A 25,779-nucleotide genomic window follows, 5' to 3' on the forward strand; every position below is an offset into this window, starting at 1 on the left:
CGCTATGAGTCGCAAGCGACTCGACGGCACATAACAACAACAACAACAACAACATATCTACATATATTAATGGGTATAGCCCTCCTCATCTTCCCACTCATATTTGGCTTGGGTGTCTATGTATACATCTACTCACCGCCCACTTTTATCACTGTTATTGCAATATTGTGTATATGGTATTAGTTACTTTCACCGTTTTTAACTCTTGGGCTTCTCCCAGTGTCTTCCTTTGACTTAATAACTTTTTATTTACCTCTCCTTTGTTATGTAGTACATTCCCTTTACCTAACTAAATATGTGCTTGGGATCTAGTTAGTGATACACTGTTTCTTCTCCTCCCACTTCTGGTAACCTTCAAACAATGTTTCTTTGTGTGAGTGAACCATTTTTTTGACTTTTTATAGTAGTGGTCTCATAAAATATTTATCCTTCTGTGACTGGCGAATCTCAATCAGCATAATCTCTTCCAGGTTCATCCATGTTATGAGGTATTTGACAAATTATTCTTTAAATTTCCAGAGCATTCCATTGGAGAGTACGTTTAATTGGGTAGTATACCATAGTTTTCTGGCCAGTTCATCTGTTGATTGGCATTTAGGTTGTTTCCATCATTTTGTTATTGTGAATATCTTGCTATGAGCATGAGTGCACACATATCTGTTCAAGTTATAGCTCTTATTTCTTTAGGATGTATATCTCGCAGTGAGATTGGTAGGTCATATTTTAGTTAAGTGTCACTGAGTTGACTTCAAATCATAGTGACTCTATGAACAACAGATCTGGACCACGCCCTATCCTCTACCACCCTCATGATCTCTGATACACTGGTGCCCATTGCTACAGTCACTGTGTCAATTCGTTTTGTTGAGGGTCTTTCTCTCTTTAGCTGACCTTCCACCTCTCCCAGCATGATGTCTTTTTTCCAAAAACTGGCTCCTCCTAATAGCATGCTCAAAGTAAGTGAGATGAACTTTCACTACCCTTGACTATGAAGAGCACCTTGGCTGCATTCTCTTTGAGACATATTTGGTCTTTTATCAACCCATGGGCTATTCAATACTCTTCTCTAACACCACAAATTGAAGGTATTGATTCTTCTCCTGTTCTTCTGATTCATTGTATATTCTCAGATGCTGTAGTGTTAGGCCTTTTAAAATGGCTTTTCTAGTGATTGTCTTAGCTTACTCTGGGGGTGTGCTCTCCAGCTGCCTTAATTAAATGGTTGATTAACAACATGGTTAATTGCTGATCAGCATCTTCTAACAACAACAACAACAACAACTATAGAAACAATATAAGAGGGAAAGTTAGCCAAACTGTAGAGGGACTTTAGAAAAGCATAACCTGACTGAGCCCTGGATTCATAGGCAGAGGTAAAGGTTTTGCTTCTGGATGACTGAAGGAAGAGCTGACTTGGTGCTGCTATGAGCTGAGGCTTGCTGGATGATTGAGGAAACCAGAGGCTTCTTCCTTTTGTGTTGCTGGACTGATCCTGGACTTTGACGGTATGATATATTTTGCCTTCCCTGTCCTCTCCCCAAAAACTGTTTTCCTGATAAATATCAACATTTCTGTAATGAATATCAGAACCAGACCAGGAAGAAGTTCCTTGACCATTCTACCATCAGCTAAGTGTAGTGGCCCGCCTGTCAGCCTGGAAGTTGCCACCCCTAACCCCAGATGCCCCAACTCCTGACGTCCCTTCCACTCAACTCCTCAACCCTATACCATCACCTTCAACTCCTCTCCCAATCTCTACCGCCAATGCCCCCTGCCAGACAAGTTATCCTGCTTCTAGACCTGCCCAGAGGAACAATATCACTAAAGAACCAAGGCCATGCAAATAAAAATAACTATAAGATATCACCTCACCCCAGTAAGAATAGCAAAATTTAACAGAACAGCAAACATCAAATGCTGGCAAGGTTGTGGAAAAAGTGGAACCCTTGTTCACTGTTGGTAAGAGTGTAAAATGGTGCAACCACTATGGAAGGCTGTAAGACGCTTTCTCAAAAAGTTGCAAATAGAAATACCATTTGACCAAGCAATTCCACGACTGGGAATTTACCCTAAATAAGCAACAACTGCCACCCAAGCAGATATATGCACACCTATGTTTATTGTGACTTTTTTCACAATAGCAAAGAGTTGGAAAAAACCCATGTGCTCATTAACAAACGAATAGATAGAGAAGCTCTGGTATATTCACACAATAGAATACTATGCTGCATTGAAAAACAAAGAACTTATGAAATATTATACAAAATGGATGATCCTGGAGGGCATGATGCTGAGTGAAATATCTCAGTTACAAAAGGACAAATATCACATAGTGCCACTATTGTAAAATGGGACAGCCATCGGGTTTGAGGGGAGATTGAGAAAGATGGAATGTATATTGCACTGAAACAGATGAGGGAACTGTTTAAAATCATATATAATTAGGTATTATTATCATGACAAGAGTTCAGAGTGAAGGCTGCATAGTGGAGTGGACTTGGGGGGAGGGATTGTATAACAATGAAAGAATTTTTCTTTTACTTTTCAAGGGAAGAATGGATTTGGGGATGGGTGGGCAGGGAGAAAAATGCAACAATGAATGAATGGAAATAAAAAGTCTCTGTAAAAGAGTTGGAAACAACCTAAGTGCCCATCAACAAATGAATGGATAGAGAAGCTGTGGTATATTCACACAATGGAATACTATGCTGCATTGGAAAAACAAGCAACTCATGCAATATTATTCAAAATGGGTCACCCTGGAGGACATTATGCAGAGTGAAGTATCTCAGTCACAAAAGGACAAATACTGCATGGTGCCATTGTTGTAAAACAGGACTGACCTCTGGGTTGGGAGGTGACTGAGAAGGATGGGCTCATTAATGTATATTTCATTGAAAGAGATGAGGGGAAAATTCTTTAAGAGGGAAAATTATTAGGTATTTTTGTCATGATAGGAGTCCAGAGCAAAGGCTGTATAGTAGAGTGGACCTTGGGGAGGGATTGTTAAACAATGAAAGAATTTTTCTTTTACTTTTCCAAGAGGGTGTACTACGTGGGAGGGTTGAGAGGGGGAAAAAGTTGCAACAATGAAATCAAGCTAGTTAATGATTTTTCCTTTCAGTGCAAAGAGGCCGAACGTGTAGAATAAATTTACTCATCCTCTAAAGTTCTCCTTTATAATAGTAGAAGCTAATGCTCTATTTTTATATGGCACATGAAAAAGATTACTTTTGCTTTGTTTGTTTGTTTCTTTGTTTTTTTAAAGATACAGCAACCTCTGAGAGATAACAGTTGTGTTCTTACTGTAAAATGACTTGGGGCTATTTCTTTTAGAAACTGATGCCTTTGCTATATTCTGTTGTTTTGTTCTTCTGAACATTATCCAAAACCAACTAGAACAGCATATTGACAGAGAAATACCAGTGGTGCAAGCTGGGTTTAAAAGAGGCCGTGGCACTAGAGACACCATAACCAATGCCAGATGGATCTTGGCTGAAAGCTAAAACTACCAAAGGAATGTCTATGTTTCATTGACTCTGAAAAAGCATTTGAGTGTGTAGGACAAAACAAACCATGACTAATCTTGAGAAGAATGTGAGTCACAGAACATCTGATGGTGCTCATGCAAAACTAACACTTGGACCAGGAAGCAGTCATCAAAACAGAGCAAGAAAACATTGGATCGTTCAAAATTATGTAAGGATTATGTCAGGAATGCATCCTTTCTCCATATCTTTTTAATTTATCTGCAGAACAGATTTTTTTTGGAGGCTAGACTCTATGAGGAATGTGGCATCAGGATTGGAGGAAGACTCACCAATAATCTGCGCTATGCAAATGATACAATCTTGCTTTCTGAAACTGAGGACCTGAAGCGTTTGCTGCACGAGGTCAAGGACTCCAGTTTCCAGTATGTACTGACTCCACATCAAGAAAACAGAAGAGGGAGGAAATTGTGCAACAATGCATGAATACATATTACAAAAAAATAGAGAGTGAACTGGGGAGGGGAAGGGTGGAAAAATACGCAACAAAGAATGAATGAAAATCTAACTTTTTTGTAAACTTTTGTTAAAATCACAATTAAAAAGAAATAAGAAAACAAAGATTCTCACCATTAGGCCAATTAGCAGCACCATGACAGATGGAAAAGAGATAGTTAACAATTTCAGTTTACTAGGTTCCACGATCAACACCCTTGCCACTACAAGGCAGAAAATCAAAAGATGAAAATGTTAAAGCCTGCTGTTAGGGACTTCTCCAGAGTGCTAAAAAAGCAAAAACAGGTCATGATCTTTGCAATTACTTGGTACGCATCAGAAAGCTGGACAGGATGATAGAAATGAATTTGATGTCTTTGAGTTGTGGCACTGGAGAAGAATACTAAACATAACTCTAGACTGCATGAGAATAAACAAGTCTGTTCTGGAAAGAGTGAAACCAAATTGTTCCTTGGAGGCAAAGATTTTGAAGTTCTGTCTCACATACTTTGGGCATATTGCCAAGAGAGTCCAGTCCTTAGAGAAGGACATTACACCACACTTGGAAAGGTAGAGAGACAGTGTGAAAGAGAAAGACCCAGGATAATACTGACACTGAGATAAAGGTTGTGTCTAAGATAGACTGGTCCAGGATAGGGCAAGGTTCAGAGGTATTGTATAAGGTCACTATGAGTCACAATTAACTCAAGTGCACATAACAAAAACAACATCAGACCTGGTAATTGGTACAAGTGGGTGCAGTGAAAAGGGGGCCATGTCTGAGTGTGAGGCTATTATTTTGGCACTGTGAATACTATTGATGAAATTTCAGCTTTGTTAAGTTGATAGAAGTCTGACTTAGCCTTCCTCCTGTTGCTGTTGCTCTTTTTACAGATGCATAGCTAGTGATGGAAAAGATTATGGCCTAATTAGGCAAGGCTTAGTCTCTAAACTGACATTATTGTTCCTCAGTGCTTTGGCAAGTTCCCTGACAGCAGATATTCCCCACTGCAGCACATGTCTTTAAGTTTCTTGATTGCTGGTGACAAGGGTGTTGATTGTGGATCTCAGTACGTTGAAATTATTGACAATTTCAATCTTTTCTCCATCCATCATGATGTTGCTTATTGGCCCAGTGGTGAGGATATTTTTCTTCTTGATGTTGAGATGTAATCTATATTGAAGGCTGTAGTCTTTGATCTTCTGCAGGACATGTTTCAAGTCCTCCTCGACTTTAGCAAGCAAGATTATGTAATCTGCATAATGTAGGTTGTTGATGAGTCTTCCATCTACTCTGATACCTCTTCTCTAAAGAGTCACATTTTTCAAATTATTTACTCAGCATACAGACTGAATAGGTATGGAAAAAGAAAGATACAACCCTAACGTAATCATTTGTTGACTTAGCAATCAGTATGTCTTTCAAACAAAAGATTAAAAGAAAAATAATATATCCACAAGTCTTTTTATATTAACCTTCTTCTTTACCATTTCCAGTTCTTTTGTTTGAATTACCTTACTCCATATAGCTTAATTCACTGTTTCTTTTGTGCTGTCTTTTCAAATACATTTTTAAAAGTGATAGGATGAATATCATAGTTTTATAGATATTATTTAATGAAACTTTGAAGTCAATAGAATATAGAAATTAATATATAAAAGATGTGAGAGAGAAATATATAAACTTGCATAAAAATCTATAGGCACATAATATAATCATATTTGTCATACAGTTTAAGAAGCTATGAGCAAGTCCTAAACCCCAGTAAATCAAATAAAACTCTGTGCCACTGGATCAATTCTATCTCTTACTGGTCCCTCAGGACAAAGGAGAACTGTGCACAGAATTTCCAAGACCGTAGATCTTTGAGGAAGTTGACTGCCTCAACTTTATCCATAGAGTAGTTGGTGAACTGGAACCATTCTTCTGGTTAGCAGCCTAATGCTTTAACCACTATGCTGTCTGGCTTCTCAGATACCAATAAAGTTCTCTTTACTCCAAAATGCCATCACAAAGCAAGAGTTCCTTTAACAAAGAGTATCATTTAATCCTTATGCATCCTCATTAAAAATGCAAGTATCTTTGTGAGTGAGAAAACCTTCATATTGTCAGCTATCTTAGCAATTGTAGTTGCCATTAGCTGCTATGAAGCAGGCGCTTACAGGAGGTAAATCCATGAACAACAAACAGTTAGATACACTGTCTAGTACTGCACCACCTCCATGAATTCCTAGAGACCAGACCAGGCTGAACCCTAGAGCTTCTCAAGTTTCCAGTGGCTGATTCTGAGAAGATGATCAGCAGGTCTTTAGTCTATCTTTGGAAATGCTACAGAAACTTGTTTGGCATTAAGGTGACATGCAAGTCACCACTGACATTAGATGGTGGCTGAGAGTGAGGTATAAATGACTTGGAATTAAACCTGAGTGTCTTACATGAGAGGGGAGAATTCTCCCATGGAATCACCTCCCTATTTTAGCAATTTATTTCTAGGAATTTGAGATCAAGATTCTGCAACAACGAGACAGAATAGATTCGATGGTGGGGAGGATGGGGAAGGGAGAAAGCAATAAAGAACCTAGCCCAAGAGTATTACTCTACTGCTCCCACAGTTTGAAATGCAGTATTCCCCAAGTTTGTTTCTGAAAGCAGGTCTCTCTGAAGAGCAGGAAAGTGGTCATCCAGTTGTGTGGCTAACTCAAATATGGAAACACTTTCCCCCCCTCAAATTTACTTTAATCTTAGGTTTCTCTCTTTTTAATGATACTGCTGACATGAATCTAAATAGTTTCCCTTAGTTCCCACTGGCCCAGTTGAGAAAAATGGAAAACTCTCACTAGGCTTTGCTAAGACCATCACTCTGCTGCAAGATACAAACACCTGTGTGGGAGGGCTGGCCTGGGAGCATTTCTAGCCACCACTTTCCCAGCGTCTGTTAAAGGCTGTGAGCCAGCCCAAATGGGCTCATACTGTGGCCATTCCAGACCAGTGTCTTCTAGGTTGAGGGGCTGCAGTTTCAGTGTGGTCCAAAGAACAACTCCACCCAGAGCACTAGACCCCTTCTCTGACATCTGGAGACCCTACTGCCCTGCCACCTGAAGACTGCCCAGCAGCTGCCTCCACTGTCCAGTGCCTAGAGCACCAATATAATAGGTACTTTGGGTGAAACACTGCTGTCTAGCTACACCTCATGGGATCCCTTGGCCCTGTGGGCCTCAGGCCATGAAGGGAACATAAATATACAGGTCATTCACATAACATTGCCACACTCTGGGTCATTATATAGTTAAAACAATCTAACACCTACTAAGGAAAGACTCGTATAATGTCCAGAAAGCAGCAGTCTAAAATAAATAAATAAATAAATGAATGAATAGATAAATAACCCTTCTCCTAAAAAAAAGCAGACCAAAGAAATATCTCAGATAGAGAGAACCGGAAGAAATATGTTGATGTAGAGTTATTTGAACAGCTACAGAAGAAGACGAAAATAATGGAAGAAACAATGGAAGGCATAAGGAGAGCAAATACCCCAGAGACAAAAATCCAGAAATAAACACATTGATGAGGAACAACTTGAACAGCTATGGAACAAAATGCAAAAGATGGAAGAAAGAATTCATAGTATAGATAAAAAGGTAGAAGAACTTAAAAAAAATCATCACAAAACAGAGAGGGTACAGCCAACAAAGTACTGGAAATAACAGACAAGTATGTAAATGCAATCCAGAACATTAAGACCAAACTGGCAGAGGTGTCCAACACACTGGTAGAACAAAAAAGTAGAATGTAAGAGATCAAACAGAAAGTCAGTGATCAGAAGACAAGAGCCTCATTGGAAACAGAGTAGAAGAAAAATCAGGGATGAGACAAATGCCTTTGAATAGTCAGTGATCTCAGGTATGTTTCAGCCTATTTTGTTGAAGGTCTTCCCCTCTTTTTCTGACTCTCCACTTTCCCCAGCATGATATCTTTAACCAGGGACTGGCCTCTCCTGAAAATACATACAAAGTATCTGAAATGAAGATTCACCATTGTTGCATCTAAGGAACACTTTGGTTGCACTTCCTTCAAGAAAGACCTTTTCGTTCTTTTCACAGTCCATGGGATAATCAGTACTCTTCTCCAATATCATAAATCAAAGGTTAAACATGCTAAAATCATAGTCTTCAAAATCCCCTCTCCGTCTGTGGGAAGTCTAGTATTTTCCAAGAACTAGGTGGGTTGAGGTGATTTTAGATCCAGGAACAGCCACAGGCAGAGTGGCAATTTAGCATAACAAGTGAAAAAGGTTAATTAAAACAATAAAAAGAGGCACAGTTGGTGAAACATAGAAGTGGGCAGTAAAAAAAGAGAGTTAAAGTAACAAAGAAAGAAAAGGGGGAATGATTCCCTAGAAAGAGAGGGATGAAGTAAAACCTCTAGGCATGGTACCAGCAGACAAAGAGAATAACCCCTGGGTTAAACACTGCCTTTACTGGCTCTGTTTCCTGAGATAGGTTATAGGCCAGCCCCACCTAGGGACCTGTGTGACTGATTGTGGTTTGGTTTCCCTGGTCTTGGAGATGAGGTTACTTCCTGGTATAACCCCTCTTTTGGTGCTGCCAGAAGTATTATTACCAAGTTCTGTTATCACCCAGTTCATTGGTGTAATTGTTTTACATTCATCTCCTGTTTCCCTAGAGATACCCAACTTCCAGCAAACTTCTGTAAGAGTGAGAGAGATCAGGTAACAATTCTAGAGCTTAACAAAAGGCATCATTTCTTTGGCCATCCTTATTCACTGTCCACCTTTCAGATGCAGAGGAAGCAACTGAAAGTACCCTGATTTGCATCAGGCATAACTTAGTCTTTACTAATAGAAGACACAATGACCAGTATAGTTTCATGCTCCAAAAGGATACAATTCCATTGAGCAGGGGAGCTCTGATGGTGTAGCCCACAAAAAGTAGGGCTGTTAACCCATAGGCTGCCCATCTCCAGCAGTTCATACCTACCTATGACTTCAAAGAAGAAAGATGGGATGTCTCTTCCTGTGATTTATAGCCTCAGAAATTAATAGTGGGTCTCTACGAATCTGAATCAACTTGCTGGTAGTGAGTGAGTGATATATTCAGTAGCTTGTCCAAGGGTCTCTCATATTCTGTTTTTTTAAAAAAATAGACATGGCATTGTGATCATTCTCTCCTGTCAGAAGAAGCCTTATTTACTACAAAGGTATGACTTTAAATCACTTGAGCTTATTGAAAACAGGGCACCATCAGAACTCTGTGTATACAGATATCTAGCAGGCCAAATAGAAAAGGAGCTGTTTTTCTTAAAAACCTCAACCAAGGCAAAAAAGGAAAGGGAGAAGCCAAGTCCAAATACCTAAGTCAATGAAAATTACAACGACTTAAGAAGTCAAGATGAAATCTATCAGGAAAACCACAGCAAGTGGAAAATTACCATTTTCTCATGAAAATTGTAAGTTTGAGAGCTTAAATCTTATTTAATGTCCATTATTAGTCAGAAAAGAAATGCAGTAAAAGAAAATAAAAGAAAGAAATGCAGTAGTTGGGAAGGACGTGTGTGAGAAGGAGGAGTAGATTATTAAAAAAATCATGAGACTATCTTTGGATGACTATGTTCAAATCTTAATTGTAGTGACTGCCTAAACATACATCATGGATCTGATCCTAAAGTTGTACACTGAAGTTGCAGTCTGTTTTATATCAAATATACCTTAAAAAAGTCTAAAGTGTTAATTATTGATCTAAAAATTGCATTTGCCATGATGATATAACCTAGATAAGAAACCAAGACAAGATATTGTCGGGTGGTCAGTGCCCCAGTTTGCCCTTCTCACACAAAGAAATTGTACCAGGTAGGAGAGACTAGAAGGCGGACAGTACACAAGTACCAAGGTTTCACAGTACACAGCAATCTCAGGGTTTCTTGGGAGAGCAGGCCTTAGTGCATGGAGCATTAAAGTGTAAGCTAGAGCTTTTCACTGGTGCCTGGGTACAAGAAGAGAAAGACGAGGAGTGAGGGTAAAATAATAAAGATAAAGGTACCATAAACTAACATCCCCAAAGGGACAGACATTCCTTGAAAGGGGATACGGAGGAGAGAGGCTCACGCTATGAGGGTGAGGCTGTATTTATGGACTCCTGGGTGGGCCTCAGGGTTGGAGTCTGTCCGATGAGATAATGCCACAGAGAGTTCAAAGTTTAGTGGGTGGTTCTCTTTCTGGTCCCTGTTCTCTGATGCCACTCATGCACCCAAAGTGTCCACTACTTCTGACATCACCTATGTGTCCAAGGCATTAATTCTTTGCTGTCAATATTGGCTTCCTGCTTAATTTCCCAAGCATAAACTTTTGCCTCTTTTCTTGGTTCCATGACTAACAATGCCAGTCGTTATTAAGGATCAAATATCTACAAATTTCAGTACCTATAACCTGGAGTATGTCTAAATGAATATGTTTTTTTAAAATAATACCCCAAATAACAATGGCGGTTTTGTGGCCTTGTGGTAAGAAGCTGTGCTGCAATCCAGAGGCACACAGTTCAAATCCACCAGCTGCTCTGTGGAAGAAGATGGGTTCATCTCCTTCTGTGCAATTAATTGTCTCTGAAAACCTGCTGGAGGGTCAGCTACGAGTCAGTTCTGACTCGATGGCACACAACAACAACCCCAAATAACTAGCAAGTTGCTCCTTTTCATGTGCTCCCAGAGTGCTCTGGGCAATGTTAGTTGTATAATTCAATTCTTGTCAAGCAGATTTTGAGTTACAGTAATCCTTTTGGACAGAATGGAATGATCCCATCGTGTTTCCAAGTCTGTAATATTTATGAAGGCAGACTTTCACATCTTTCTCCCCTGGAGAGGGTGGTAGGTTTCAAGCACTGACCTTTCACTTAGCAGCTAAGCTCATTAACAAGTACACTATCAGGGTTTCTACGTGTGTAATAGCTTCTTCATATTCAATGTAATTATATGTTTGAAGGTCGCCTTTCCCTTTCCCCCCAGGAGGGCTGGCTATGAGAGCCTAATACGTACAATCCCTATGCCTTGCTAAGCCAGGAAAGGAATGTTAAGTACACAGTTGACCTTTGAACAATACAAGAGTTAGGGATGATGACCTCCTCAACTGAAAATCTACATATAATTTACAATTGACCCTTAAACAACAAATTATACTGGAAAGATAAATTATATTGGTGAGATAAACTGCTCATATGGAGATAATTAGCATCACATGGTGTTTTTAGTAGATTCTTGTAATATTTGAGCTCATCAAAGGAGTAACAGAAAAAATATAAAGTGCACCTTACACAACTCAAAACTGTGTTGTGCAAGAGTCAACCATTAATATGAAATGTAATGAACATAAACATCCACAAATGAAGTCAAGGCACATTCCCTATGCCACAAACATAATATCTTCTTGCTTACAATTAACCTTGGTATTAATTTCCACCCACTTTTCATAACAATGGGTCCCAGCACAGCAAAGGTCCTTAAGATGGTGTGGGATGCAGCAAGGTTCAGATCTGTTATTCACAGAGACAACTCAACAACACCTAACATCAGCATCATCACTTTATTCACAAGCAGGAGAAAGATGGGCAATGTATTTCAGTGACATTTACAGCCGTGGACATCCCATGGAGCATCACTTATAAGCTGGTTCTGAATGGACAACAATGAGAGTGTATGTGTGTTGTGTGTGTATTTCCTATCCACAACACCTTATCTTGCATCTTCACCTTCCTCCAAAGTATTTCCTAAGAATTCTCAGACCCTATCTCAGTATCTTTTTATTCTCTTTAAGTCAGTCCAGGAACTGACTTGATTTCCCTCTTTCTTATAATCAGAGAGTTGTAAATCTTATTAAATGCTAACCTCTTCATTGTAATGATCAACCCATAAATTGACTGTCCCCATCTTCTTTGAGCTCCCTCAGTAGTGCTCAATGGAGAATTTACTGAATATTTTCACACAGGAAACAAAGGAAAAGGAACATATTTCTATGGAATAGAAAGCTAATCTTTGCAATTAAAAAAAAAAAGAATAAAATCAATCCCTACCTCTTGTGCCTAAGAGTTTAGATTTGGAGTCATCTTTCTCTACTATCTTTCCTGGCCTACGAATCATAACTGACTTGACAGCAGTAAGTATGAGTACTTGTTTTTGTTATGTTTGTGTTTTTGTTTTGTTTGTTTATGGTGGGAATATTTACAATGCTGACATTAGCAAATGTGACAATTAGGGATCCTATGCTATGCTTCCATACAGCTTATTGGCAAATACTCAACATAATACAAACCATGCTGATTCCAACCTGCTGTTCAGCTCATGATCTCTGACATACCCATCTGATCATCCAAACAGGTTAATCCAGAGTGATCCACAGTCTGAGCTTAACAAAACTCTCATATAAGCATCTATGACAACTACAACCTCGAGAAATTATCAAAGGTATCTTTACTTCCACCATGATTTTGTGCAAATGCTCTCCAGTATCTTATAGGGATTTATGGGGGGAGTGACAACCCCCCCCCAAATACTTAAAGAGCAGAAGTTGTGTCATTATTCTTGCTTTTATATCAAGCTTGGTCTGGAACATTACTATGCACTGCCAATTAGAATAAATGTGCACTGTATAATTTATACAGTGGTGTAGTCCATAAAGAGTTGTCCTAAAGAGTTAATGTAAAGGTGGCACCTCTCTGGCTATTTGAATCCTCAAGCTGCTCGATGGGAGAAACATGGGCAATCTCTTTCTGTGTTTTGTACAGCCTCTGAAAAGGTTCTGGAGAGTTGGCTATGAGTATGTTCCAACTTGATGGCTGTGAGTGAGTGATCAAAGACATGGAACTCTGCTGATGTAGTCTGTAGCACACGGTGCTGGTCACCAAAAGGCCAATTTGCCCAGGGTTCGAATCCAGCAGCAGTTGCACATCTCTATGGGATATCTCCTCCCACTAAGACAGACAACTTTGGAAATTCAATGGAAGGTCACTCTCAGTTGGAATTGCCTCAACAGCAGGGACTTTTTGCTGGATCAAATGCCTCTTTTGTTTTGGGACAGACATTCTCCTACATTTTAATATTTTAAAATGCCAATTATAATGTAAAGCAGTTCCTAGGTTATGAAATCTGACTTACACAGTTAACAAACCAAACTCCTCAACTTTCTGCCTCCGGAGTGCTTTATATTAAAAACTTGAGGTACACAAATGGTTCAGAACAACAAATAGGTGTTTCTTTCTGAAGTACATCAGCATATTATTACTGTACTGTTATGTTAAAGATGTTTTTAGTATATCTGTAAGTATTTATTTTTTTTATAAAAAGGTATATTTTTATTAGCCACCAAGACAAAATTTTGACTGATATTAGGTATGAACCATAACTATCTGTCTGACTTAGTTACAACTTTTACTTAAATATATGCATTGGAACTGAAGTTGTTCATAATTCAAGGATTGCCTGTATCTAACTCTTACTGGTAAATTAGACACCTATAATGGCTTTTGACTTTATTGTCACTGATATTGAAAGCCAAAACAACACAATATAGCAAAGGCATCTGTTTCTAAAAGAAATAGCCCCAAGTCATTTTACATAAGAACACAACTCCTATCTCTCAGAGGTTGCTGTATCTTTAAAAAAAAAACAACAAAGCAAAAGTAATCTTTTTCACGTGCCATATAAAAATAGAGCATTAGCTTCTAATATTATAAAGGAGAACTTTAGAGGATGAGTAAATTTATTCTACACGTGCGGCCTCTTTCCACTGAAAAGAAAAATCATTAACTAGCTTTATTTAGTAAGTTATAATGGCTGAAGAATTCATAGGAGGGGAAGGTGGGGGCATGGCTCATACAGAAAATCCTCAGAGACGAAGCCACCAGGTGTTACAAGTGGCTAATGTGTGGAGTCAGTATACAGTCAGTATACCTCTACAAAGGAGTGCTAAGTAACATTTTCTAAATGACATCACTTTATTTTCTGCCCATTTATATTTGCAAATGTTTTACAGTTTATGAAGTGCCGGCTTCACCCCACAATCTTGGGAGACATCATCCCCATTTTTTATGGATGATGAACTAAAGTTCTGGGAAGATAAGCAGCTTGCTCCATCTTGCATTATAAGCAGAAGCCCTAAGAATTAAACTCAGATCTCTTGATTTACAGTCTGGCTCTATAATATATCATGGTGTATCTCATCTATTTTCATAATGAAACTGAAAATTAATTCTATCAGGAACATTTTTTTGTCCTAGGACATGCAATAAATCATATTAAATAATGCCCCAAATTATTATCAAGAGAATAAATAACATTTATTAAGAAACTATTAATATACAAAATAAGTCCCAATTTAAAAATAGCATGCTAGATAAATACCCTATTAAAATTTTAAGTATTTTTCTAGAAATATCTCTTACAAATAAAGACTCACATTCTGGGACTAGCTTTATCTCAATTAAGACACAAACAGGACTTTTAAAATACTATAATTTTATGGTTAATTAATTTAATCATTAAATATTTACTGGGTACTCTTGGGAACCTAGAAGTTATCTTGGGGATATTAATTTATTAGTTCTACTTAGGCAGCTGAGATAGTTTTTCATAACCTATCTTTCTACTGATGATGTCCCTCTCCAAGGAATAACTCCTCCTAGCAACATGTCCAAAATACATGAGACAAAATATGAGGGACATCATACTGGAGAACGTGGAGGAGCAGCAAAAGAAAAGAAGACCCTCAACCAGTTGGATTGACAGGGTGACTGCGGCAATAGGTTCGAGTATGTGAGAGATTGAGAGGATGTCATAGGATGGGACAATGTTCAGATTGGCTGTTCATAGGGTTGCTATGAATTGTATTCAACTCAATGGCACCTTATAATAACAATCTTCATATTGAAAGCCACCCTCTTCCATCCATTGAACTGATGGGAAAGGTTTTTGAGTGATGTTAAGGATAAATCAAAAAGTCTTTGTAGATATATAGATATATATACAGTATGACTTTATTTTGCCATTTACAAAATGTTCTGATTCATGCTAAGGCATGAATGAAACTGGAAAATAATCTATGTGAAATATGTTAATCACAAAATTATATATATTGCATAATCTTACGTGTACTTAATATCTAGGATAGGTACATGTAGAAAGATCAAAGTTTATCAGTAGGTACCAGGGTAGAAAGAAGTAAAGCACAAAGGAGAATTAACTACTGAGGGAACACTTAGCATCTCTAAATGGCAATAGAATAAAACTGGAAACAGACAGTGATGATGGTTGTGTAACAAGAGGAACGTAATTAATGTCACTAAATTGTACATGTAAATAATGTTGAAATGGCCAATGTTCTCTTACATACATGTTTAACCACAATAATTTTTAAATTATTCCATTTTATTAAAAAATTTCAAATTTTTAAAAAAAATTTATAAAAAATTCTTTTGTAGCTACTTTCTACCAAACGTCTGAGGATTTCAAATGTACATGTAAATAAATTTTGGAAATGAACACAGTGTTACAAGGCTTTCTTTCAATACAAAAAAATTTCCACTGGTCTGACGAACATAAGAGCTAAACAAATAGAAGTATGTCACAGGTAGACTGAGCTCAGTTATATAAAAATCAAACCAAGGCATCCCATTGACATTGAGCTGGTTCCGACCCGCAGTGACCTTCTAGCAAATTTCCAAGGCTGTGAATCTTTACAAAAAGAGACTGCCCATCTTTCTCCTGCAGATCAGTGGGTGGATTCAAACTGCTGGCCTTTCAGTTTCCAGCACCAACAAATGACACACCATGCCACCAAGGCTTCTTTGAGCTGCACAGTAATACTGAAAATGTCATCCACCAAAGGTAGAAGATTTTAATTTGTATTTCTTTTAATCTCTGCAAGATGGCGACTTCAAATTAGAATACTATGAGTGTTGCCAATTGCTGTGGGAGGCAGGGATCTCAAGCTTTTATTCTGTTCATAACATTTAATGTCCCTCAGACAAGTTATCTAAATATTAAAAAGCAGCTTCAGGGATTAACTCCTTTGGATTCTCTGTTCTTTCTTCTTCACAGCCCCAGTGAAATCTCCAAAGCATCGTTTGAAAAAGAAGATATTGATTAAAAAGAAGAAGAAAAAGAGCATTTGCTTTGCCCTAGAAAATTAATATTGTATTAGGGTCTTGGTGTTAATTTTATATTTAAGACATGTGCTAGGCAATAGTACAATCAATGACTAATCTTAGCCAACTAGGCAGGGATGGTGTATCTCTTTACAGAGGAGCAGAATGTAATTTAGAACAAACTCAGACTGGTAAAGCAAACTGAGAGGAGTAGAAATGATACTGTAGGTGAGCACTTATCACCCCAAAGCCTAAAGGCTATCTGAGCCTAGAAAGAACTATAGTTGTACCCATAGCAGAAGGCCCCTGGCCAGGAGCTGTGCTCTATGAAGAGAATGTGGACATCTCTTCCCCAGCCCACAGAGAGGGAATAAATACTCCAAACTTTCTCCCCACCTCGCCTTCTCCCGCCAATGATTCCTGGAGGCTACACCCATAAGGAAGCCAGAGAACATGGGCGATCAACTAATAATAATAAAAAAAAAAGACTGCAAAGTTAATTAAGAAGGTTAGAAAAGATACATAGCACAAACAGAAACCCATTTATGATGTGCCCTGCTAGAATTGTTTTCAGATAACTGAATTTTCTTAACTAGATTTGTTTGATAAAATGCAGGAATAAGGCAATACCTCATGACAAAACAAGAAGACATGATTTTCAGTATCCTGAAGCATCTTCTTCACAAGTACCTGCTATATGACAACACATCACAGCGCAGGGAGAATGAATAAACAAAGAATGAACCTGCTAATTCAAATTTTCTTATTTCTGCTTGCAATGTGATAAAAAAAAATGATGACAAACTTTTCACATTTATAGGAAGAAATCTCTCAATACACAAGAAGGTATCTGGAGAGGAAAATAACAACTCAGTGGTTTTAGGCCATTAATCATTTCTACACACACACACTCAGTGCTCAGTGACATTATTTTTGCCATGCTGTGTAGCCATCACCATTGTTTTCAAATTTTCGGTAAGTTCTTTCCCACAAAGACAGTTTACTGCTTCCAAAACCCAATGGAAGATCACAGTGAGTCAGAATTGATTCAATGGCAATGGGATGAATCTGGACCCTTATCTGTTCTGGATAACACATACACACACACAACACAAACCCTTTTGTTGATGTTCTTACTTAAGAAATATTTATTTACACATTCGTTATAGGTTAGACACTTTATCTCAGTACCCAAAATAAAACAATAAACAAAATAAATAATAATCCATACTTTTTTGAAGTTTGTAGTTTAGTAAGGGGTGATGGAAAAGATCCATTTAACACATAAATGAATTGCATGTTAAAAGTACTATACCATTCTATGTACTAAGATCTATGAAGAAAATACAAAGATTAAAAAAGGAAGGAAGATTAGTACATCAAATATGATTGGAATTTAAGTAGAATGCCTAGGAAGTTCTAGCTAAGAAGTCACGATCAAGAAGACATGCAAAAGGGGTGACTAAGCTGCTTTGCAAAGGGGAATGTTGTTATTGTTGTCGTTAGGAGTATGATGGGAACAAAAGTTCTGAATCTCGTCCCACCCTAGAGGAGCTAGAGAAAAGAGAAAGACTATTCTAGGAAAAGGGAATGATAACAGGAATGTGAAAGTGAGAGCAGGCTGGAAACTAAGACAGTCATGAACCAACTCCTGAAGAGGGCAGGAGATGAAGTCAGAAAGGAGCCAAGCAGCCAACCAAACGCTAAAGACATACACTATCCCAGGTCTAATCCTAGATCTTCAAAATCATAACCTGCATTTTAACAAGATCTCTCTGGTGACAAGTCCATAGAGAGTTGTGCTGATAAACTAAATAAAAGCAGCAGACTTGAATCCACTAGCAGCTCCCTGGAAAAAAATTGGCAATTTCTTCCTATGTGATTTACACCCTCCAAATGCCTGCTGGAGGGTGAGCTATGAGGGAGCTCAGACTTGACAGCAATGAATTTTCCTTCTCGGTGATTTGCATACACATTAAACATTTGGAAACCCTTTACGGGGTTTTGTGGGTCACTGTAAGGTTTTCTTTTGAGTGTAGCAGGAAAATACCAGAGCAAAGAAGTAGCTTAATCAATTTACATTTAAAAAATTCATCTAAGAATTCCGAGACCAGTTATGAGATGTTGCCATAATCTAGAAGGATAGAAGGTGTGGACCAGGAGGAGAATGGTGGAGACAGTAAGAAATTATCAGCTTCTACCATCAGATCATCTTACTTGGATCCAAAATCAATACCCTTGATACCAGCAGTCAAATCAGGAGACATATTGCTGTGGGAAAAATCTATAGTTCGGGCTTATCTAAATATTGAGGAGAAATGATGTGTGCCTGATTCAGGCATGGTCTTTTCCATCACTTACTATTCATCTGAGAGCTGGACAATGAATAAGGATGACAGAAGATTTGATGTCTTTGAACTATGATGTTGAAGAGTGCTGAATATCCCATGGACTGCCAATAAAAACCAGCCCCAAACAGATACGTTTTAGAGAAGGTACAGGCATAGTGCTCCTTTGAGGCAATGACATGAAGCTTTGTCTCAAATACTATGGAAATATTGCTAGGAGAGGTTGCTCCTTGGAGAGAGATATTATACTTGGAAAGGTTGAGGTGCAGCAAAAGAGAGGAAGACCCTCAACCAGGTGAACTAACACAGTGGATTGACATAGCAATACGCTTGAGGGTATCAGGGACTGTGAGGATGCCATGGGATAGGATGAGATTCAGATATGTTGTTCACAGGGTTATACTCAACACAACAGTACCTAACAACAACAAGCCACAGTCAGGAGATGACATGTTACAAGGAGTAAGTCTGCAGCTAGGGACCTCTCTAAAATGCTAAAGAAAAAGGATGTCAATTTAGACTGTACCTGACTCAAGCCATGGTCTTTTTGACTACTTCTGATGCAGCTGAGAGTTAGTCAGTGAATAAAGATGAGAGAAGAGGGCTCAAAGCCTTTGAGTTATGTTGCTGGAGAAAATATTAAATATCCCATGGACTTCCAAGAGTACAAATAAATGCATCTTGAAGAGACCGAAGTCAGGGTTCTCCTTAGAGGGAAAGAGGGTGAAACTTTGTCTCACATACTTTGAGCATGTTGCTGGGGGGGGGGGCAATTCTTGGAAAGGGATATCATGTTCAGAAAAGTAAAAGGTCAACAAAGGAGGGGAAGGTCCTCAATGAGATGGACTGACACAGTGATCTTAGCAATGGGCTCAAATGTGGCAGAGGTGAAGAGGACGGTAAAGAATAGGGCAGGGTTCAGATCTGTCATTCATAGGCTCACTATGAGTCTTAGTAGACTCAACAGCACCTAACAAGAACATTTAGTGTCAGATTAGATATGGGATGTCTCTTAGTGAGGGTTCTCTGCAGAAATAGGAGAATAAAGGGAGAACGAGAGGAAGAGAGGGGTAATGGGAGATGGTAGAGATGAGTGAAGAGGATAAAAGAGATAAGAATGACAAGAAAGATTTGGAGATAACAGGCTCACACGTTTGTGGGACAGGGCAGGATGACAAGCTTAAAAGCCATAGATCAGGTATAGGCTGGAGACTCCTGCAGGCTTGCAACCCAAAAATCCACTGGTCATGAGATGAGAAGAGTCAGGAAGGACTTCTGCTCCCAGATCCCTATTTATACTCAGTAGGTGGAAGACACCCTAGCTATTGTTAGGCACTGTCAAGTTGACTAGGCTTCATAACGGCCCTATGAACAACAGATCTGAACCCTGTTGTTGATTTATCAAATCACATAACCACAACTACATTAGTGTTTGGCTAAAGAATAAGGAATTCCAGCCTTGCCAAATATATAACCCCACGGGGGTAATGAGGAGCAGCTCTGGCGTCCTAGTGGTAAGAAACTGTTCTGTAATCCCAAAGGCATGTGGTTTGAATCCACCAGCTGCTCTGCAGGAGAAAGGTGGGCAATTCTCCTCCAGTGTGATTAATTACCTCTGAAAACCCACCAGAAGGTTAGCTATGGGTCAATTCTGACTCGATGGTACACAACAACAAGTTGACTACAACTCACAGTAACCCTTTGAACCACAAATCTGAGTCTTACTCTATCTTGTACCATACTCACAATCTCTGAGTCAATCAATGCTTGAGTCATACGTGAAAGTCGCTATCGATCCACTTTGTTGAAGTTCTTTCTCTTTCTCTGGCCCTCCACCTTTCCCAGAATGACTTCTTTTCCCATGGACTGGCCTCTTTTGATGAGGAAGAATATATACAAATACAAAAGAGGGAAGAGATTTGGGTGTGAGATATGAATTTGGGAACCATCCATATGTAGATGGCATTTAGATTTCTTGAGAGTAAATGAGATCCCAGAGGCCTGAGAACAAGAAGAAGTGAAGTCAGGAGGACTGAGCTTCTGTCACTTGGTGTAAAAATTAGGGGCAGAGAAGGAGAGAGATGCTAAGAAGCTGAGGAAATGTAGGGGAGCTCTGGTGGCCTAGTGGTAAGAAGCTGCACTGCAATCCCAGAGGCACACAGTTCAAATCCATCAGATGCTTTGCTGGAGAAGGAGGAGGAATCTCTTCCTGTACCAGTCAGATCCAATTTGACGGTACACATACACACACAAAATAATAAAATAAAATTTAAAAGAAAAGAAGCTGAGGAAATGTCAGTTTACTATTTGAATATCTGACTCCCTAAATATACTGAGAGCTGCTAAAAAGAAATAATTTCTTAATTGCTGTAGAGTTTCCAACCTTTTGTCAACTTTATCTACTTAGGAAAAGCTCCCCAGTGAGTCCAAAGTGCCCATGGCTGTCCTAATGGAGTGTACGCAGCACTTACTTTCAAAGAAGAATTTCAGAAACTGAAATTTAATAGATGACTAGAACAGAAAAAGTCAAAGGTTCCAGATGTCAACTTTGAACTATGACAATAATTAGCCACTTTGTATGATCTTACCAAGCAAAGTCACACTAGATGTGCTCGCAGCGATAAAGGTAATTGCTGTGCAAGATAAAACTAATTATATTGCCATTAAACACACTTAAGTAAAATACATTAACAAAAAAGGGAGGTGTGTTTATAGTATTTTGTTGCTGTGTCATATTTTAGTAGCTTTATGTTATAAAATCAAATGTGTATTGCTTTAGATACATTATATACATTGGTGGTTTGTAATTTAGCTCTCATCAAAAAGTGGTGTAATATAGTAATGTAGTGAAAAGAGAAATGTCAGAATTTCAGCCAAATCCTAACTCTGCCATTTGTAACTGTCTGATCCTCCATAAGCCATTGAAATCCCCTGAGCTTATTTTTCACTCTTGTGGAATTAGTTTATTAATACCTACTCCAAAAGAGTTTAAAGACTAAGGTGCATCTGAATCAAGCCATGATCTTTTCAATTGCTTCCTATGCATCTGAAACTTGGACAATGAAAAAAGATGACAGACCAATCAATGCCTTTGAGTTGCTGTACTGGAGAAGAGAACTGAGTATCCCCTGCACTGCCAAAGGATAAAACAAATGGAGGAAGTAAAACCAGGGTGCTCCTTAGAGGTAAGGAAGTCCATTTCCTTATAAAGTGGCATCTGGATACACAAAGCAAAACTGTATTCACAAAGAATCTTAGGATCAAGCCTTGGAAGCCACACATCATTATTTCTGCAATAATATACTGGCTATATAATTATCCACATGTGTAAATACCAGAAAGAAAGAATCACTGGGCATCATGATATATATTTAGCTAACACAATAAACTAAAACTTTAACAATATCACCTGTTATATTTGATGATTTTGAATTAATTAACAGATTTTCCCCCCCCCAAGTTGTTGGTCTTGTCATGCAGTTGATTGTTAACTCTGGGGGATTCCATGCGTGCACAACAGAGTTTTCAAAGGCTGACACCTTTCAGAAGCAGATTGTCAGCCTGTTTCTCTGAGGAGTCACTGAGTGGATTCCATCCACCAATTTTTTGGCTTAACATTATTTCTCAGTATGTCTTTAATAAGTATTTTTAAGTATGTCTGATTATTTTTATTGCCATTGTCTTCCTAGTAAAGGCTCCTTTCAACTAGCTATTTGAGGGACCATGAGGAATCCCTTTGATGTGAATGCATAATAATGACAGTAGTATAACTTGAGAAAAACCAGTGTTTCAATTTTCCTCTAAGGAACAATTCAATTTTCTTTCTACTGACACAATAATAAAATAATTCACTATTTCAATCTTCAGCATTGTGAAAATGACACTAAATAAAATAATACACTATTTCAATCTTCAACATTGTGAAAATGACACTAAATAACTCTAACCAAATCTCAATTAGGAATTCCAAATAAGACTATGTTGAATACAACATCAACAAGAGACCTTTGTATTGCATTGCACACCCCACTAGCCAGTTGTCTGTCTTTGGACGAGTCATAAACCCATTCTTTTCTTCCATTTCAATGTATAAAATACAACACTAAAAAAAAAACACCAACCCAAACAACTCACCACAAGAAGAAGATGTGTTCAAAATAAAAACAGAAACGATAATAAACAGATGAGAAGATTTTAAGAGATTATTCCTTTAGGCTCTAATATTGTTTGTTTATTACTTATATGTTTTCTGAGCTATAGAATGATAGCTAAATGAGTTTTAGATAGATTAGCTACAATTTTTTTTGTTATTTTTGTTGTGTGTATATTTTTGTTATTGTTGTTGTTATTATGTAGAATTAATAGATGACCCTCCAGCAGGTTTTCAGAGGCAGTAAATTGTATAGGAAAAGACTGCCCTTCTCTCTCCCATAGAGCAGCTGGTGGATTCAAACTGCGTACATTTGGGTGACAACTCAACTCCTTACGAGTAGGCCACCAGAGCTCTCAGGGTGTAAATGCACAAAAGATGTTAGATAAACATAGCCTGGCAGCATCACTAGCTCATTTATCCCAACTTCAAATTTTTATATCAACAATCACAGCTATGGTTTTATTTCTCAAACATTAAGAAAGCCCCAAGTTGGTGTTAAGGATTCATGGTGGTATGGTGGGTTAAGCACTCAGCTGATAACTGGAAGGTCAGCAGTTTGAGCCTACCAACTGCTCTGACAGAGAAATATCTAGTAGTTTGCTTCTATAAAAATTATACTTTATCTTCTTTACCACCCCCCCAAGGTTGTTATGAACTGGAATTCACTTAACAGCTGTGCCTCAGATTCTCTGATCTTATTCTAATATGAGCAGCTATTTGGTTTTAACTTTTTATTTTCTGACCTATTCTTCCATTACCAATGGAAGGAGTATCAGATTTTTGAGAACTTAAAAGCTGTCCAGAAAAAGCAAAAGCTAGACGAAAAGTGAGAAGGCCTCAAAAATGTGTATACTACTCAGGTAAGCCATTAAAGCAGCTTAGATTTAAAGCTGAATGGAAACAAATCATTACTTTATGGAAAAAAAATTTTATACATGAACAAAAATCTTTTTTTTGGACTGAGACCTTGAAATTTATAAAAATGTGCTTTGTTAGCAAGCTGTCAAGTAATGATGTTGTTGTTGTTGTTGTCATGTGCTGTCGAGGTGCCTGCGACTCATAGCGACCCTATGTACAACAGCCCTAAACTCCGCTCTGTCCTGTGCCAATCGCACTGTCTCTGACACTCCCATCCCAATTATCCCAGTCACTGAATCAATCCACCTCACAGAGGGCCTTCCTCTCCTGCGCCGTCCCTCCACCCTCCCAAGCATGATGTCCCTCTCCAAGGACCGGTCTCTCCTCACAACATGTCCAAAGTAAGTTAGATGGAGCCCCAGAATCCTTGCCTCCAAGGAGCCACCGGGTTTAACCCTCTCCAGGACAAATCTGTTTGTTTTCCTAGCAGTCCATGGTATTCTCAATACTCTTCTCCAGCACCACAGCTCAAAGGCATCAATTCTCCTTCTATCCTCCTTGGTCATTGTCCAACTCTCTGATGCATAACAGGTGATTGCGAAGACCATGGCCTGTATCAGACGCACCTTAGTCTCCAGAGAGACACCACTGCTCTTCAGCACTTTGGAGAGGTCCCTAACAGCAGACTTTCCCATGGCAATGTGCCTTTTAATTTCCTGGCTGCTGGTGCCAAGACTGTTGACTATGGAGCCAAGCAAACTAAAGCTGTGTACAATCTCAATCTCTTCACCATCCATCCTGATGCTGCCAATTGGTCCAGTGGTGAGAATCTTTGTCTTCTTGACATTGAGCCTCAATCCATATTGCCAAGTAAATATTAAAAATTCAGATATTTGAAGCCTTCTTTTTCAAGAAGTAACTCAGGTCATTTTACACTTTCAAGGATAAATAATGAAGACCATCTAGGGTCCATCTTCAACCCACTTTGTCTTTCACCTGGCAAAAGAAGTATCTTCTGACCAGGATCTGTTGATGTCCATTTAAAAGACAGCTTTCAGAAAGTTGTATTGTACTAAATAGTCTTAAATTTGTTTGTAGGTATTACTGAGTTTGTTCTAATTTATAACCTACGTAAGACAGGCCACAATACTATTCAGTCTTGTGCCATCCTCACAATTATTTCTGTTCGAGCTTGTTGTAGCTACAGTGGCAATCTATTCAGTTGCTAAATTTTCCTTTATATTTCACTGATCCCCCGCTTAAACAAACATGATTTGTTCTCCAGGGACTAGTCCCCCTGTAACTAGTTAGTTCAAAGTTTTTATTTTAAAGTGTACTACACACAAACAGCTTATCTAACACACAGCACCCCTGGTCCCAATAGTTTAAGCCATATTTAGTTTGTGTAAGGAAATTCCTCTAAACTTTCAATCAGCATGAGTATCTTACCAAAAAAAGTAGTATCAGAATCCAGTTCAATATTCAATGACTTAGTGATTGTGCAGAAAATGACAGGACAGTGGTTTGCAGTCTGTTCATAAGAAGACCTCTAAACTAGGTTGTATTCAACTCAATAGCACCTACTAATAACAACAGTCTTCATATTGAAAGCCACCCTCTTCCATCCAGTGAATTGGTAAGAAAACTTTCAGAGTTATGATAGGTATAAATTTAAAAACTCTCTGTAGGTATATTCACTATATGATGTTTTGTAGAGCTTTCAATGCTGTAGCCTCTTAGAAGTAGATCATCAGGCCCTTCTTTTGATGATCTCTGGGGGAATTCTGCCAACTATTGGCCAGTAGCCAAGTACATAACAATATATGCTGTCCAGAAACTACTTAATAGGCAAATTGAAGAGATTTCTGACTGGTCACTATTGTTAGGGATACTTTTGCTGCAGAAAGTTGTTGATGGAAGCAGCTGCCCAGAAGGCACTAGATTGCAGAACCCCAATCACATGCTCCTTCTACGCATATCCCATGGTCCAAAACTAGTCATATGACCATAAATATCTCAGACAGTTACGTCTTGCCAATGGAATGTGAGCACAAAGGATGTCTGTCAGCCTGAGGCTAAGCATTGAGGGTACTTTCTTCATACTGTCCTCCCCACCATCAGTAGAAGTCCCTGGGTGGTACAAATGATTTGATAAAAAAAAAAAACAAAAACACATCAACAAACAAATGGGTGGAGAAGCTGTGGTATATTCGCACAATGGAATACTATGCTGCATTGAAAAACAAGGAACTCATGCAATATTATTCAAAATGGGTGACCCTGGAGGACATTA

General features: G+C 38.5%; 1 protein-coding gene across 1 annotated transcript in view; it reads right to left on the reverse strand.

The window, feature by feature from the left end:
• Positions 1-25,779, reverse strand: part of ST8SIA6 (ST8 alpha-N-acetyl-neuraminide alpha-2,8-sialyltransferase 6) — a 272,465-nt gene that overhangs the window by 71,468 nt on the left and 175,218 nt on the right. The window lies entirely within an intron of this gene.

This window comes from Elephantulus edwardii, unplaced genomic scaffold, assembly GCF_000299155.1.
Source record: "Elephantulus edwardii isolate Elephantulus edwardi_28Jun2011 unplaced genomic scaffold, EleEdw1.0 scaffold00139, whole genome shotgun sequence".
Taxonomy (NCBI): domain Eukaryota; kingdom Metazoa; phylum Chordata; class Mammalia; order Macroscelidea; family Macroscelididae; genus Elephantulus; species Elephantulus edwardii.